This window comes from Pristiophorus japonicus, chromosome 3 (assembly GCF_044704955.1).
Source record: "Pristiophorus japonicus isolate sPriJap1 chromosome 3, sPriJap1.hap1, whole genome shotgun sequence".
NCBI lineage: Eukaryota > Metazoa > Chordata > Chondrichthyes > Pristiophoridae > Pristiophorus > Pristiophorus japonicus.
The window spans coordinates 292149274-292163064 of NC_091979.1; the positions used below are offsets into that span (position 1 = coordinate 292149274).

The 13791-nt window shown below is 43.8% G+C and overlaps 1 protein-coding gene across 1 annotated transcript in view; it reads right to left on the reverse strand.

Moving 5' to 3' along the window:
- Positions 1-13791, reverse strand: part of dntt (deoxynucleotidyltransferase, terminal) — a 492443-nt gene that overhangs the window by 160378 nt on the left and 318274 nt on the right. The gene's annotated exons all lie outside the window — the stretch shown is intronic.

The following is a 13791-nucleotide window of genomic DNA, read 5'->3' on the forward strand; positions in this document are numbered from 1 at the left end:
GAAGGTACAAACCTATCTAACAATTGATTCAATTGATTAGAAAAAATCTGGAATAAGATGCTGCTGGCAATTATGGAACATAAAATCTGAAAAGTGATGAAAAGCTAAGATTATGTATAATATGGGAACAGGGAATATAATTTGGATCTTCTGAAGATACCTAGATTGAAGCAGGGATGATGCAGACATTGCAATTAGGGCAGAGGAGTGTAAAATATTAGATGAAATAAACATAGTGAGAGAGGAAGTATTAAGGGGTTTAGCATCGTTGAAAGTGGATAAATTCCCAGGCCCAGATGAAATGTATCCCAGGCTGTTCAGAGAAGCAAGAGAGGATATAGCAGAGGCTCTAGCCATCATTTTCCAATCCTCTCTCGCTACAGATGTGGTGCCAGAGGACTGGAGGACTGCTAAAGTTGTACCGTTGTTTAAAAAGGGAGGAAGAGATAGACCGAGTAATTACAGGCCAGTCAGGTGGTGGTAAATTATTGGAAAAAATTCAGAGGGAGGAAGCAAAGGTTAATGGTCGATTGATGTTTTTGTGACTGGAAGGCTGCTTCCAGTGGGGTTCCACAGGGGCTCAGTACTCGGTCCCTTGCTTTTTGTGGTATATATCAATGATTTGGACTTGAGTCGGGCAGCGTCGGTGAGAGGCGACAGTCCGGGGTGCGTGGAGGCCTACAAAAGGCCACGAGACAAGGAGTCGGGCAGCATCGGCGAGAGGCTTCTGCAGCTACAGGAAGAAGGCAAAAAAAGTAGAAAAAAATAGAAAAATGACATCATAGCCAAGGGGGTAAGTAATTGGCTGGTGACTGGTAAGTAGTTTTTCTTTTTCTCTTTTGGATCAGTGAGTAACTTTTAGCATTGTTGTTGCCAATTTAAGTTAATCTAAGGGTTAAGTCATGGCAGGAGAGCTCGGACACGTGTTATGCTCCTCCTGTACTATGAGGGAACTCAGGGACACTTCCGGTGTCCCTGACAACTACATCTGCGGGAAGTGTATACGCCTCCAACTCCTGACAGACCGCGTTGCAGAATTGGAGCGGAGGGTGGATTCACTCTGGAGCATCCATGATGCTGAGAATGACGTGAATAGCACGTTTAGTGAGTTGGTCTTACCGCAGGTAAAGGGTCCACAGCCAGATAGGGAATGGAAGACCAACAGGAAGAGCAGTGAAAGGAAGGTAGTGCAGGGATCCCCTGCAATCATCCCCCTACAAAACAGATACACCGCTTTGAGTACTGTTGAGGGGGATGACTCATCAGGGGGGAGCAGCAACAGCCAAGTTCATGGCACCGTGGCTGTCTCTGCTGCACAGGAGGGCAGGAAAAAGAGTGGGAGAGCGATAGTGATAGGGGATTCAATTGTAAGGGGAATAGATAGGTGTTTCTGCGGCCGCAACCGAGACTCCAGGATGGTATGTTGCCTCCCTGGTGCAAGGGTCAAGGATGTCTCAGAGCAGGTGCAGGAGATTCTGAAAAGGGAGGGCGAACAGCCAGTCACTGTGGTGCACATTGGTACTAACGATATAGGTAAAAAACGGGATGAGGTCCTACGAGACGAATTTAAGGAGCTAGGAGCTAAATTAAAAAGTAGGACCTCAAAAGTAGTAATCTCGGGATTGCTACCAGTGCCACATGCTAGTCAGAGTAGGAATCGCAGGATAGCTCAGATGAATACATGGCTTGAGCAGTGGTGCAGCAGGGAGGGATTCAAATTCCTGGGGCATTGGAACCGGTACTGGGGGAGGCGGGACCAGTACAAAATGGACGGTCTGCACCTAGGCAGGACTGGAACCAATGTCCGAGGAGAAGTGTTTGCTAGTGCTGTTGGGGAGGAGTTAAACTAATATGGCAGGGGGATGGGAACCAATGCAGGGAGACAAAGGGAAACAAAATGGAGACAGAAGCAAAAGACAGAAAGGAGATGAGTAAAAGTGGAGGACAGAGAAACCAAAGGCAAAAAACAAAAAGAGCCACTTTGCAGCAAAATTCTAAAAGGTCAAAGTGGGTTAAAAAGGCAAGCCTGAAGGTTCTGTACCTCAATGCGAGGAGTATTCGGAATAAGGTGGACGAATTAACTGTGCAGATAGCAGTTAATGGATACGATGTGGTTGGCATCACGGAGACATGGCTCCAGGGTGACCAAGGCTGGGAGTTCAACATCCAAGGGTATTCAACATTTAGGAAGGATAGACAGAAAGGAAAAGGAGACAGGGTGGCGTTGCTGGTTAAAGAGGAAATTAATGCAATTGTAAGGAAAGACATTAGCTTGGATGATGTGGAATCGGTGTGGGTGGAGCTACGGAATACCAAGGGGCAGAAAACGCTAGTGGGAGTTGTGTACAGACCTCCAAACAGTTGTTGTGTCGTTGGGGAGGGCATCAAACAGGAAATTAGGGGTGCATGCAATAAAGGTTCAGCAGTTACCATGGGTGACATTAATATGCATATAGATTGGGCTAACCAAACTGGAAACAATACGGTGGAGGAGGATTTCCTGGAGTGAATAAGGGATGGTTTTCTAGACCAATATGTCGAGGAACCAACTAGGGGGGAGACCATCTTAGACTGGGTGTTGTGTAATGAGAGAGGATTAATTAGCAATCTCGTTGTGCGAGACCCCATGGGGAACAGTGACCATAATATGGTGGAATTCTACATTAGGATGCAGAAGGAAACAGTTAATTCAGAGACCATGGTCCAGAACTTAAAGAAGGGTAACTTTGAAGGTATGAGGCGTGAATTGGCTAGGATAGATTGGCGAATGATACTTAAGGGGTTGACAGTGGATGGGCAATGGCAGACATTTGTACATCCCTGAATGGCGTAAAAATAAAAAAGGGAAGGTGGCTCAACCATGGCAATGAAGGGAAATCAGGGATAGTATTAAAGCCAACGAAGTGGCATATAAATTGGCCAGAAATAGCAGCGAACCCGGGGACTGGGAGAAATTTAGAACTCAGCAGAGGAGGACAAAGGATTTGATTGGGGCAGGGAAAATAGAGTACGAGAGGAAGCTTGCAGGGAACATTAAAATGGACTGCAAAAGCGTCTCTAGATATGTAAAGAGAAAAGGGTTAGTAAAGACAAACGTAGGTCCCCTGCAGTCAGAATCATGGGAAGTCATAACTGGGAACAAAGAAATGGCAGACCAAGTGAACAAGTACTTTGGTTCGGTATTCACTAAGGAGGACACAAACAACCTTCCGGATACAAAAGGGGTCAGAGGGTCGATTAAGAAGGAGGAACTGAGGGAAATCCTTATTAGTCGGGAAATTGTGTTGGGGAAATTGATGGGATTGAAGGCCGATAAATCCCCAGGGCCTGATGGTCTGCATCCCAGAGTACTTAAGGAGATGGCCTTGGAAATAACGGATGAATTGCCAGTCATTTTCCAACATTCCATAGACTCTGCATCAGTTCCTATGGAGTGGAAGGTAGCCAATGTAACCCCACTTTTTAAAAAAAGGAGAGAGAAAACGGAATTATAGACCGGTCAGCCTGACATCAGTAGTGGGGAAATTGATGGAATCAATTATTAAGGATGTCATAGCAGCGCATTTGGAAATAGGTGACATGATAGGTCCAAGTCAGCATGGATTTGTGAAAGGGAAATCATGTTTGACAAATCTTCTGGAATTTTTTGAGGATGTTTCCAGTAGAGTGGACAAGGGAGAACCAGTTGATGTGGTGTATTTGGACTTTTAGAAGGCTTTCGACAAAGTCCCACACAAGAGATTAATGTGCAAAGTTAAAGCACATGGAACTGGGGGTAGTGTGCTGATGTGGATTGAAAACTGGTTGGCAGACAGGAAGCAAAGAGTAGGAGTAAATGGGTACTTTTCAGAATGGCAGGCAGTGACTAGTGGGGTACTGCAAGGTTCTGTGCTGGGGCCCCAGCTGTTTACATTGTACATTAATGATTTAGACGAGGGGATTAAATGTAGTATCTCCAAATTTGTGGATGACACTAAGTTGGGTGGCAGTGTGAACTGCAAGGAGGATGCTGTGAGGCTGCAGAGTGACTTGGATATGTTAGGTGAGTGGGCAAATGCATGGCAGATGAAGTATACTGTGGATAAATGTGAGGTTATCCACTTTGGTGGTAAAAACAGAGAGACAGACTATTATCTGAATGGTGACAGATTAGGAAAAGGGGAGGTGCAACGAGACCTGGGTGTCATGGTACATCAATCATTGAAGGTTGGCATGCAGGTACAGCAGGCAGTTAAGAAAGCAAATGGCATGTTGGCCTTCATAGCGAGGGGATTTGAGTACAGGGGCAGGAAGGTGTTACTACAGTTGTACAGGGCCTTGGTGAGGCCACACCTGGAGTATTGTGTACAGTTTTGGTCTCCTGACTTGAGGAAGGACATTCTTGCTATTGAGGGAGTGCAGCGAAGGTTCACCAGACTGATTCCCGGGATGGCGGGACTGACATATCAAGAAAGGCTGGATCAACTGGGCTTGTATTCACTGGAGTTCAGAAGAATGAGAGGGGTTCTCATAGAAACGTTTAAAATTCTGACGGGTTTAGACAGGTTAGATGCAGGAAGAATTTTTCCAATGTTGGGGAAGTCCAGAACCAGGGACACAGTCTAAGGATAAGGGGTAAGCCATTTAGGACCGAGATGAGGAGAAACTTCTTCACCCAGAGAGTGGTGAACCTGTGGAATTCTCTACCACAGGAAGTTGTTGAAGTCAATTCACTAAATATATTCAAAATGGAGTTAGATGAAGTCCTTACTACTAGGGGGATCAAGGGGTATGGCGAGAAAGCAGGAATGGGGTACTGAAGTTGAATGTTCAGCCATGAACTCATTGAATGGCGGTGCAGGCTTGAAGGGCTGAATGGCCTACTCCTGCACCCATTTTCTATATTTCTATGTTTTTATGAATGTAGGGAGTATGATTAAGAAGTTTTCAGATGATACAGAAATTGGCTGTGTGGTTGATAATGAAGAATAAAGCTGAAGATCTCAAGAAGATATCAATGGACTGGTCAGATGGGCAGAACAGTGGCAAATGGAATTGAATCTGGAGAAGTGTCAGCTAAGGCATTTGGGGAGTGCCAACAAGGAAAGGGAATATACAATAACTGGTAGCACACTGAAAAGTGTAGAGGAACAGAGGGACCTTGAAGTGCATGTCCACAGATCCCTGTAGGTAGCAGGACAGGTCGATAAAGTAGTTAAGAAAGCATATTAAATACTTGCCTTTATTAGCCAAGGCATAGAATACAAGAGCAGGGAGGCTATGCTTGAACTGTATAAAACACTAGTTAAGCCACAGCTAGAGTACTGTATGCAGTTCTGGTCACCACATTACAGGAACGATGTGAATGCACTAGAGAGGGTACATAGGAGCTTTACGAGGATGTTGCCTGGATTGGAAAATTTTAGCTATGAGGAAAGATTGGATAGGCTGGGGTTGTTTTCTTTGGAACAGAGGAGGCTGAAGGGAGATTTAATTGAGGTGTATAACATTATGAGGGGCCTAGATAGATTGTATAGGACCTATTTCCCTTAGTAGAGGGGTCAATAACCAGGGAGCATAGACTTAAAGTAATTAGTCGGAGGTTTAGAGGAGATTTGAGGAGACATTTTTTCACCCAGAGGGTGGTTGGAGTCTGGAACTCACTGCCTGAAAGGATGGTAGAGGCAGAAATCCTCATAGCATTTAAAAAGTACTTGGATATGCACTTGAAGTGCCATAACCTACAAAACTATGGACCAAGAGCTGGAAAGTGGAATTAGGCTGAATAGCTCTTTGTCAGCCGGCAGGGACACAATGAGCCAAATGGCCTCCTTCTGTGCTGTAAATTTCTATGATTCTATGATTGTTAGGGAAATGATTGTTCCATGCTGGATAAAGTTGTCTCTTGATAAATGACGTGGATAAAATAAATAAGGTCAGTGTTGAAAAGGCAGACTTTACAATCCATAGCCCACAATTACAATCAGAAAGCCAAAAGATTTGATTTATTTATGTGATGACAGTATTCTTTCAAGATCAAACATTTTTTATCAATACACTTTCTATAAGTTACTTATCCAACATCACTTTTCAGTACAGCAGCATATTGCATCAGAGTGCTTGTTGTGCTGAATAATGAGATGAGACCGAATAGCTGTGTAACATTTAGGGAGTGAGTGCAAAATGAAAGACATTAAGCAAGACAAAATCTGGCAGTAGTGCTTTGGTTTCCTCTGTCATACTTCTAAGCCACAGTCTGTGGCTCACTTCACTCAGTGACACATACAATCTATTTACTAACACAAAGGAACTGACCACAGGACAGCTTGATGCACTTTGATTACTGGGATACAGCTGGCTTCAGCTGTTGTATGAAAACCAGCATTTGAACCAGATTTCTCAGTGAATGCAAAAATAATGACTGAAGAAGTGATTTGGCTGTTCTATACTGGATTTTGGAATGAAATTCATTGTGCTACCATTGTACGCTCAGTGTGAAAATCCTGGTGTATTAAAGCATAAATCCTAACATATTTTTCATAGTTTATAAATAATGGTGGAAGTGGCAAACAGCACAGAGTACCATAAAAGACTTCAGGAGCAAGAAAGAGGAATCTAATGGGCAGGCAGATGGCAGATGCAATTTGGTGTGAGGTGTCCGTTAACACTGCATAGAGGAAAAAAATAGGAATAGATTACACAATCAATGGAAAAATGCTATAAAGTGTGAATTCAGGTAGATAAAGCCATTAAAAAGGTAAATAGCATTTAGGTTTTATAAATGGAGCAGAGAGTACAAGAGCAAGGATAAGTGCAAATGATTTTGGAGAGGCATAGGGTACAACCAGAATTAATGTTTGAACCAATAACATAAGAAGGAATAGAACTGAATGCTTGCAAAGTGAATTTCACAAATGAAACAGCAGACACTTAAGAGTAACAATCTCAGGATTGCTCCCATTGCGATGCTCTAGTAGATACATGAATAATACAATGAGAGGTAAATGATTGGCGAGTGAACATTGGAACCAGTTGTAGAACAACAATGACCTGTACAGGGTGGATGGGCTTCACCTGAATATGGTTGAAGCCAAACCATCGGTAGGGGAGTAGCTAATGCAAGTGATTTAAACGAGAATGGCAGGAGACAGGAAAACACAAGAAGCAGCAGAAAGGAAAGCAAAATGTATAATGGGTGTAGGAATGGTAGAATAGAAAAATCTGAAAGTAATAAAAACAGATCAGAATGAAAAGGAATTAAGAAAAAGTAAGATTATCAAAATGATGGAGTCAGGATTAAGTGGTATGTATGTGCATTCAAAATAAAATTGGGCAATTAGAAGCATCAAGAACAAGTGATATGATATAGTAGCTAAATGGAGCCTTAGGTTTGGAAACGATGAGGGGTTCGAATTTGATGAAGGTCCCTGTCCGCCCAAGTGTTGCCCAAAGGACCGCCAATGGCCGCCGAGGTCCCTGATGGTTCTTTGTGCGGAGTTTTCATCACTTAGGTCCTTCGAAGGTCGGCGGACGGAAAATCTGTGATGTACGCCGCCTATCTGGACGGCAGCTGTCATTCTCGGCGGCAGAGGCGCTTGCCGCCCAAGTGCCGCCGAGGATGGAGTCGGGCCCACGGAGGGTCGAAGAGCTGGAAATGAAAATCATCAGAAAAAAAAAATCCATCGGAGGTCCTTCAGGGGACAAGATTGAGGTAAGTCGCTGTGAAAATGTTTTTTTAAGTTTACTCGCCTTTTTTTCAGGATCTTCATGCCTACTATCGGGGACAGACCAGCTTCCTCGCAGCAGTCTGCCGCCGACTCCCGCCCACATGAATACGGCATCTCGGCGGGCGGGAGTCCACTTTCGCCAATCGGTAGTCTGCTGACATCAGCGGATGGGTCCCGGTGGCTCTCCCCTCCCGCCCGCTCCAGCCCAAATGAAAAGTGGCACTGGGTGGAACCCAAAGAGAAATGTCGGCGGCGGTGAGTCCATCAAATTCAGGCCCTAGGAACTTATTTCCTGGTTATAACATTTTCAGAAGAAATAGGGTAAAAGGGAATGGGGTGGTAGAACTAATAAAGGATTCTAACAAAACACTGGAATGTAAAGATGTTCCAGAGAACAAAAGACAGAATCAAAGGCAGGGAGTTTATGACTGGGATGAGAAATGGTACAAATTGGAACATGTCTTATAGACCACCAAGCAGTGGAGATAAGATATAAAAAAGATTTGTAGGCAGCTCAGAGAAATATACAAGACCAGCAAGAAAACAATATGACATAAATATCTCAGAATATACTGATGAAAAGATAATGCATGTGGTTAAAGTGAGAAAAAACATTTTAAAATGCATCCACGATTGCCTCCTGGATTGGTAGGTTTCTAATCCAATGCAGTAAAAAGCATTGTTTAACTGGATGCGTCTCCATATTAGCTGCGGGAGGGGAACCAGAAAATTAGACGGAACCAAGTTCTACTTGTAGAGAGAAGTCTGAGAAATTCTGGTGAAGGACAAATATTTTGCCCACAACTGCCATCTTGCCTGTTGGGAAAATTCATAGTCTTCTGCAGGATATTTTGCCCTGTATGCCATTTGAGGGAATTAATTATCTTGGAGGGATGGCTCAATACCTCCTTTGGAAACTGAAGACTGAAGGAGCTTTTTTCCTGTTTGAACTTATCTTGGGCCTCCTCTGTTTCATTTGAGCATCCTTGCACTGCTCTGATATTGCAGTACTGTATCAGGTCAGGTGCCATTGCTTGCACCCCTACAGGCCCACAATTTGGGACAAGGTTAGTATCTCTCACAGTCAGTGGACTTCTGCCGGTGGAGTGGGCCCATTGGAATTTCAGCCCCAATGAAGAGACAAAGATAAGGATGCCGAACTGGAAAAAGGCAAAGTTCAGTGAAAGTGGGTGGGATCTGGCCCAACTTAACTGGGCAGAAAAATTAGCAAATAGGACAAAAGATCAGCAGTGGCAGAACTTCAAATATGAGATGGATGTCCACCGGTGCCATGCCATCCAATCCCATGGGTCAATCTCCTTGATGGCAATGCATCAAAAGCTATGCTGCGATCTAAATTAACAACATTCACGGAGTTCACCCTGCCCACAAGGTTTGTTATCTCCTCATTTGTTATCGCTGACATTTATCAGCATGATCTCCCTCCCATAAACCATGCTGGCTCTCTTAAAGGTCCATATTGCTGTAGGTGATTCATCATGGAAAAAGTACAGCATAGATGCAGCAGCCTGATGCCAACGATTGGAAATTACATAATGAGAGATTGAACGACTGGAACTATTTCTACTTGAGCAGAGAAGGCTATGAAGTGCTTTAATACAGGTTTTTAAATTATGAAAAGTCTTGTTAAAATAAATAGGGAAAGATATTTTCCCTGGTTGGGGATTAGTGATGAGAGATCCTCAATTTAAAATTATTAAGTCAGCGAGGAGGTAGGTCAGGAGAAATTTCTCAATGCTGGGGGTTGTTGCAGTATGGAATGCTTTGCTGCAGGGAGTAGTTGAGGAAGAAACTACTGCCGGGTGGATATTTCAGTCTTTTGTACTCCATTATTCGCCCCAGAGGGGCGGCAATGGCGGTGGTGAGGACATCTGGGCAGGCGGTCAGACTCCAGCGCCCCCCGGGGGGATTCGGGGTCGGTTTTGCGACACTGCGGAGAGTGTGCAACGCCCATCGAAATCATCAAAGCTGAAAATTCAGCCCGCAGCAGCACCTTTTAAGGGAAAGGTCGATAAATATTTGAAGCAGAGAAAGATACAGGGATATAAGGAGCGAGCTGGGTAGTCGGAATTGTTTAGGATTGCTCTAGCGAAGAATGGGCTGAAATATCTCTTTCTATGCAATACATTTTAGGGGTTGCAATTCCTGGGATGGGAGGAAGATGGAAAATGGGATTTTGCCTGGGAGAGACAAGCATTTGGAAAGGAAGCTGGGCTGGATTTTTGGTTCTGCTCATTTCGGGACGGTAATGGCAGCGAGGCGGTAACTTTTGCACCCGGGAACAGCTTGCGCCTCAGTCAACAAAATTCATCAGCTGGACTCCGAGTGTGGGGCGGGGCGCTCAGAGAGACGTTACACACCTCTCTTAGGGCGCTAGGCCAGCTGAACAAGTGAAAATCCTGAGCCAAACAGCTGGCCTTGGAGCGCTCCAAGAGAGGCCTGGGGGGTAAATAACTGGAAAAAAAGCATCAAACACACTCCCAATAAATAACTCATGCCACCACAACATAAATTGCAATAAACAATCACATTTACCCGAGGTCAACATGACTTACCTCACTGCGGCCGTTACAGCTCAGATCGCCCACTTTCACAGGCGGTCCCAACAGGGCATGCTAAGGAGCGCTAGAGATCGGACGACAGCCAAAAGTCGAGCCGGTGTCGCAACCAGGGGCGTTGCCCACCTGCTCGCCTCTTCCGGGCAGTAATACTCCGCGCCCCGTCGGAACCGGCACTGAATGTCCTGGCGGGGCACTGGAAGCCGCCCGTTTGCCTGGAAGTGCTTACCGCTGTCATTGCCACCCCTCCAGGGCACTAACAGGGGCAGCAGAAGACTGATAATCCAGCCCCAGTTTTTCCAGGATTCCACCCCAGCCGGGGCATTGCCTTAAATTCCAGTGGGGGCGGGGCAGGGAGAAAAGAAGTTCAGTCTTTAAAGTCTTTAACAGTTTGCCCCAATGTCAAGAAGACATGTCTAGGGGAGCTCCCAGGCTACTTGGGTAATTTTTCCCATTACATCATTAAATGGCTTCAAGGGAACTCTCGCGAGCTGAGAGCTGATGTGAGTCCACTAAGGCCTGAAAAAGCTCCAGGCCTTTCCCAGGCTTAGGTAATCGATCCTGTAGGGGATGGATGGTCTTTCCTTTAAATGCCGAATGGCTATCCTTATATTTTCTTTGTCCGTGGGCCTCTCTGCTTTCCATCGGCGGATTGGGGCAGGTGCCTCTGATATGCCATTACAGCATGGGCTGGCCATCTCAATCATAATAATGATCCGGTCCCCAAAATTTGAGAAGCGGTCAGGAGTCACTATCAAGGGTGGATGATAGTTCCATTCTGCTGCACTTGCGCTGGTGTACTGAGACTCCTGGATTTTCAAGCCCTGTGGTTCCATAATTAAACAATTAGCCTTTGGGGTAATTTGAAGTCAAGCTTTCGTATTTTATAATTGCAACCCAATGAATAGTGCATCTTTATGTAATACATGCCTGGCAGTGTACCCTGTACAGCAATTCCAATGAAAATGCGTTTTTACCCTCAATATGAACCCAAACCAACCGTGGCATCATATCCGGAATCCTTGATTCACTTTTACTAAACCATCAGTGCACTTTAGTCTCAACCTTGAAAGAAAGCTTTTCTTTCCTCAAGAGGATCTGAATGAAATTTCCATTCTCCAGTTAATTTTTTCTTTGACATCATAGAAACTGCCAAGTTAAATATTACATTTGTAGCAGTTTTGCAAAAATAGGTTTTGGCTGCTGGAATTCACTTCAATTGCAATTTTAAAAGACATATTCATCAGAGAAGAAACTGTCATCTCTTTCTTTGGGCTTTATTTACCAACAGATGAAAAGGCAGCCTTTAAAACACTTTTTAAGACTTAAAGAATTGAGTGGTGCAGTGTGTTAGAACACTGAGCTAGAAATTTACCTCAGATCACTGGAGTCGGATCCTTAGCAACATTCCGGCGGTTGCATCTTTTGAACCGCCAGAATACCACTGGTCTTTTCATCTCTGGGATCTGGGCTCAAACAGTGCCTAGCATGAATGGATGAAAATCTTCACTTTCTAACAGTTGTTAAGGCCCCCAAGATAAATGAGTTTGGGCAGTCTCAACTTACTCAGCTCCCAGTGGACCTTAGCCCAAAGCACAAGACTGACCATAATTCAGAACTAATTGGCATGATTTGAGCAATCTCACTCTGCGATGCGATAAGGACGACTGGTGTGGGAAATACAAACTGTGCAGTTAGGGATGGTTTTCTGACTGACTTCAAGATAAATTGTTTGGAGCAGTGTCGACAGATCTCTAAATTGTATCTAACACATACTGTACGTGGAGAATAATAGCCAGAAAGTTCCATTCCCAAACACACTCCTTCATCAACTTGAAAAGCACATAAATTTAAAAATACAGTAAATTTTAAGACTCTGGACTATCTAATCCCTTGTGCCAATATGCTTTTATATCTTATGCTTTCTTATGTCTTTAATTAAATGCAAAAAATCTGACACAATTGTGAAAACAATTGGTTTATAAAAAGGAAGCGAGTAGCTAAAGTAAACGTTGGTCCCTTAGAGAATAAGACTGGGGAATTAATAATTTGAACAAATATTTTGTATCGGTCTTCATGGTAGAATACACAAAGCATTGCAATAATTGATAAACAAGGGGCTATTGGGGAGCGGGGGGGACTTAAAACAATCACTATCACTAGAGAAAAAGTACTCAGCAAACTAATGGGACTAAAGGTGGACAAGTCCCCTTGACCTGATAACCTGCATCTTAGGGTCTTAAAAGAGGTGGCTGCAGAGATAGTGGATGCATTGGTTGTAATCACCAAAATTCCCTGCATTCTGGAGAGGTCCCAGCGGATTGAAAAACAGAAAATGTAACGCCCCTATTTAAGAAAGGATGGAGACAGAAAGCAGGAAACTATAAATCAGTTAGCCTATCATCTGTCATTGGGAAAATGCCTGAGACCATCATTAAGGAAGTAATAGCAGGACATTTAGAAAATTATAATGCAGTCAAGCAGAGTCAGCATGGTTTTATGAAAGGGAAATCATGTTTGACAAATTTGCTGAAGTTCTTTGAGGATGTAACGAGCAGGGTAGATAAAGGAGAACAGTAGATGTCGTGTATTTGGATTTCCAGAAAACATTTGATAAGGTACCACATAAAAGGTTACTGCACAAGATAAGAGCTCACGGCATTGTGGGTAATATATCAGTATGGATCGAGGCCTGGCTAACTAACAGAAAACAGAGAGTCGGGATAAATGTGTAATTTTCAGGTTGGCAAACAGTGACTAGTGGGGTGCCGCAGGGATCAGTGCTGGGGCCTCATATATATTTACAATTTATATTAATGACTTGGATGAAGGGACCAAATGTAATGTAGACAAATTTGCTGATGGTACAAAGATAGGTGGGAAAGCAAATTGTGAGGAGGATGCAAAGAATCTAAAAGGGATTTAGACAGGCTAAGTGAGTGGCAAAAATTTGGCAGATGGAGTATAATGTGGGAAAATGTGAGGTTATCCACTTTGGTAGGAAAAATAAAAAAGCAAATTATTATTGAAATGTGAGGAGATTACAAAATGCTGATGTACAGAGGGATCTGGGGTCCTTGTACATGAAACACAAAAAGTTAGCATGCAGGTACAACAAGTAATTAGGAAGGCAAATGCATTGTTGGCCTTTATTGCAAGGGGGATGGAGTATAAAAGTAGGGAAGTCCTGCTACAACTGTACAGGGTGTTGGTAAGACCACACCTGGAGCAATGTGTATAGTTTTGATCTCCTTATTTAAGGAAGGATATACTTGCATTGGAGGCAGTTCAGAGAAGGTTCATGAGGTTGATTCCTGAGATGAAGGGGTTGTCATATGAAGAAAGCTTGAGCAGGTTGGGCCTACACTCATTGGAGTTTAGAAGACTGAGAGATGATGCAAGGTAGATGCAAAGAGGATGTTTCCACTCGTGGGGGAATCGAGAACTAGGGGGCATAGTTTCAGAATAAAGGGTCGCACATTTAGAACTGAGATGAGGAGGAATTT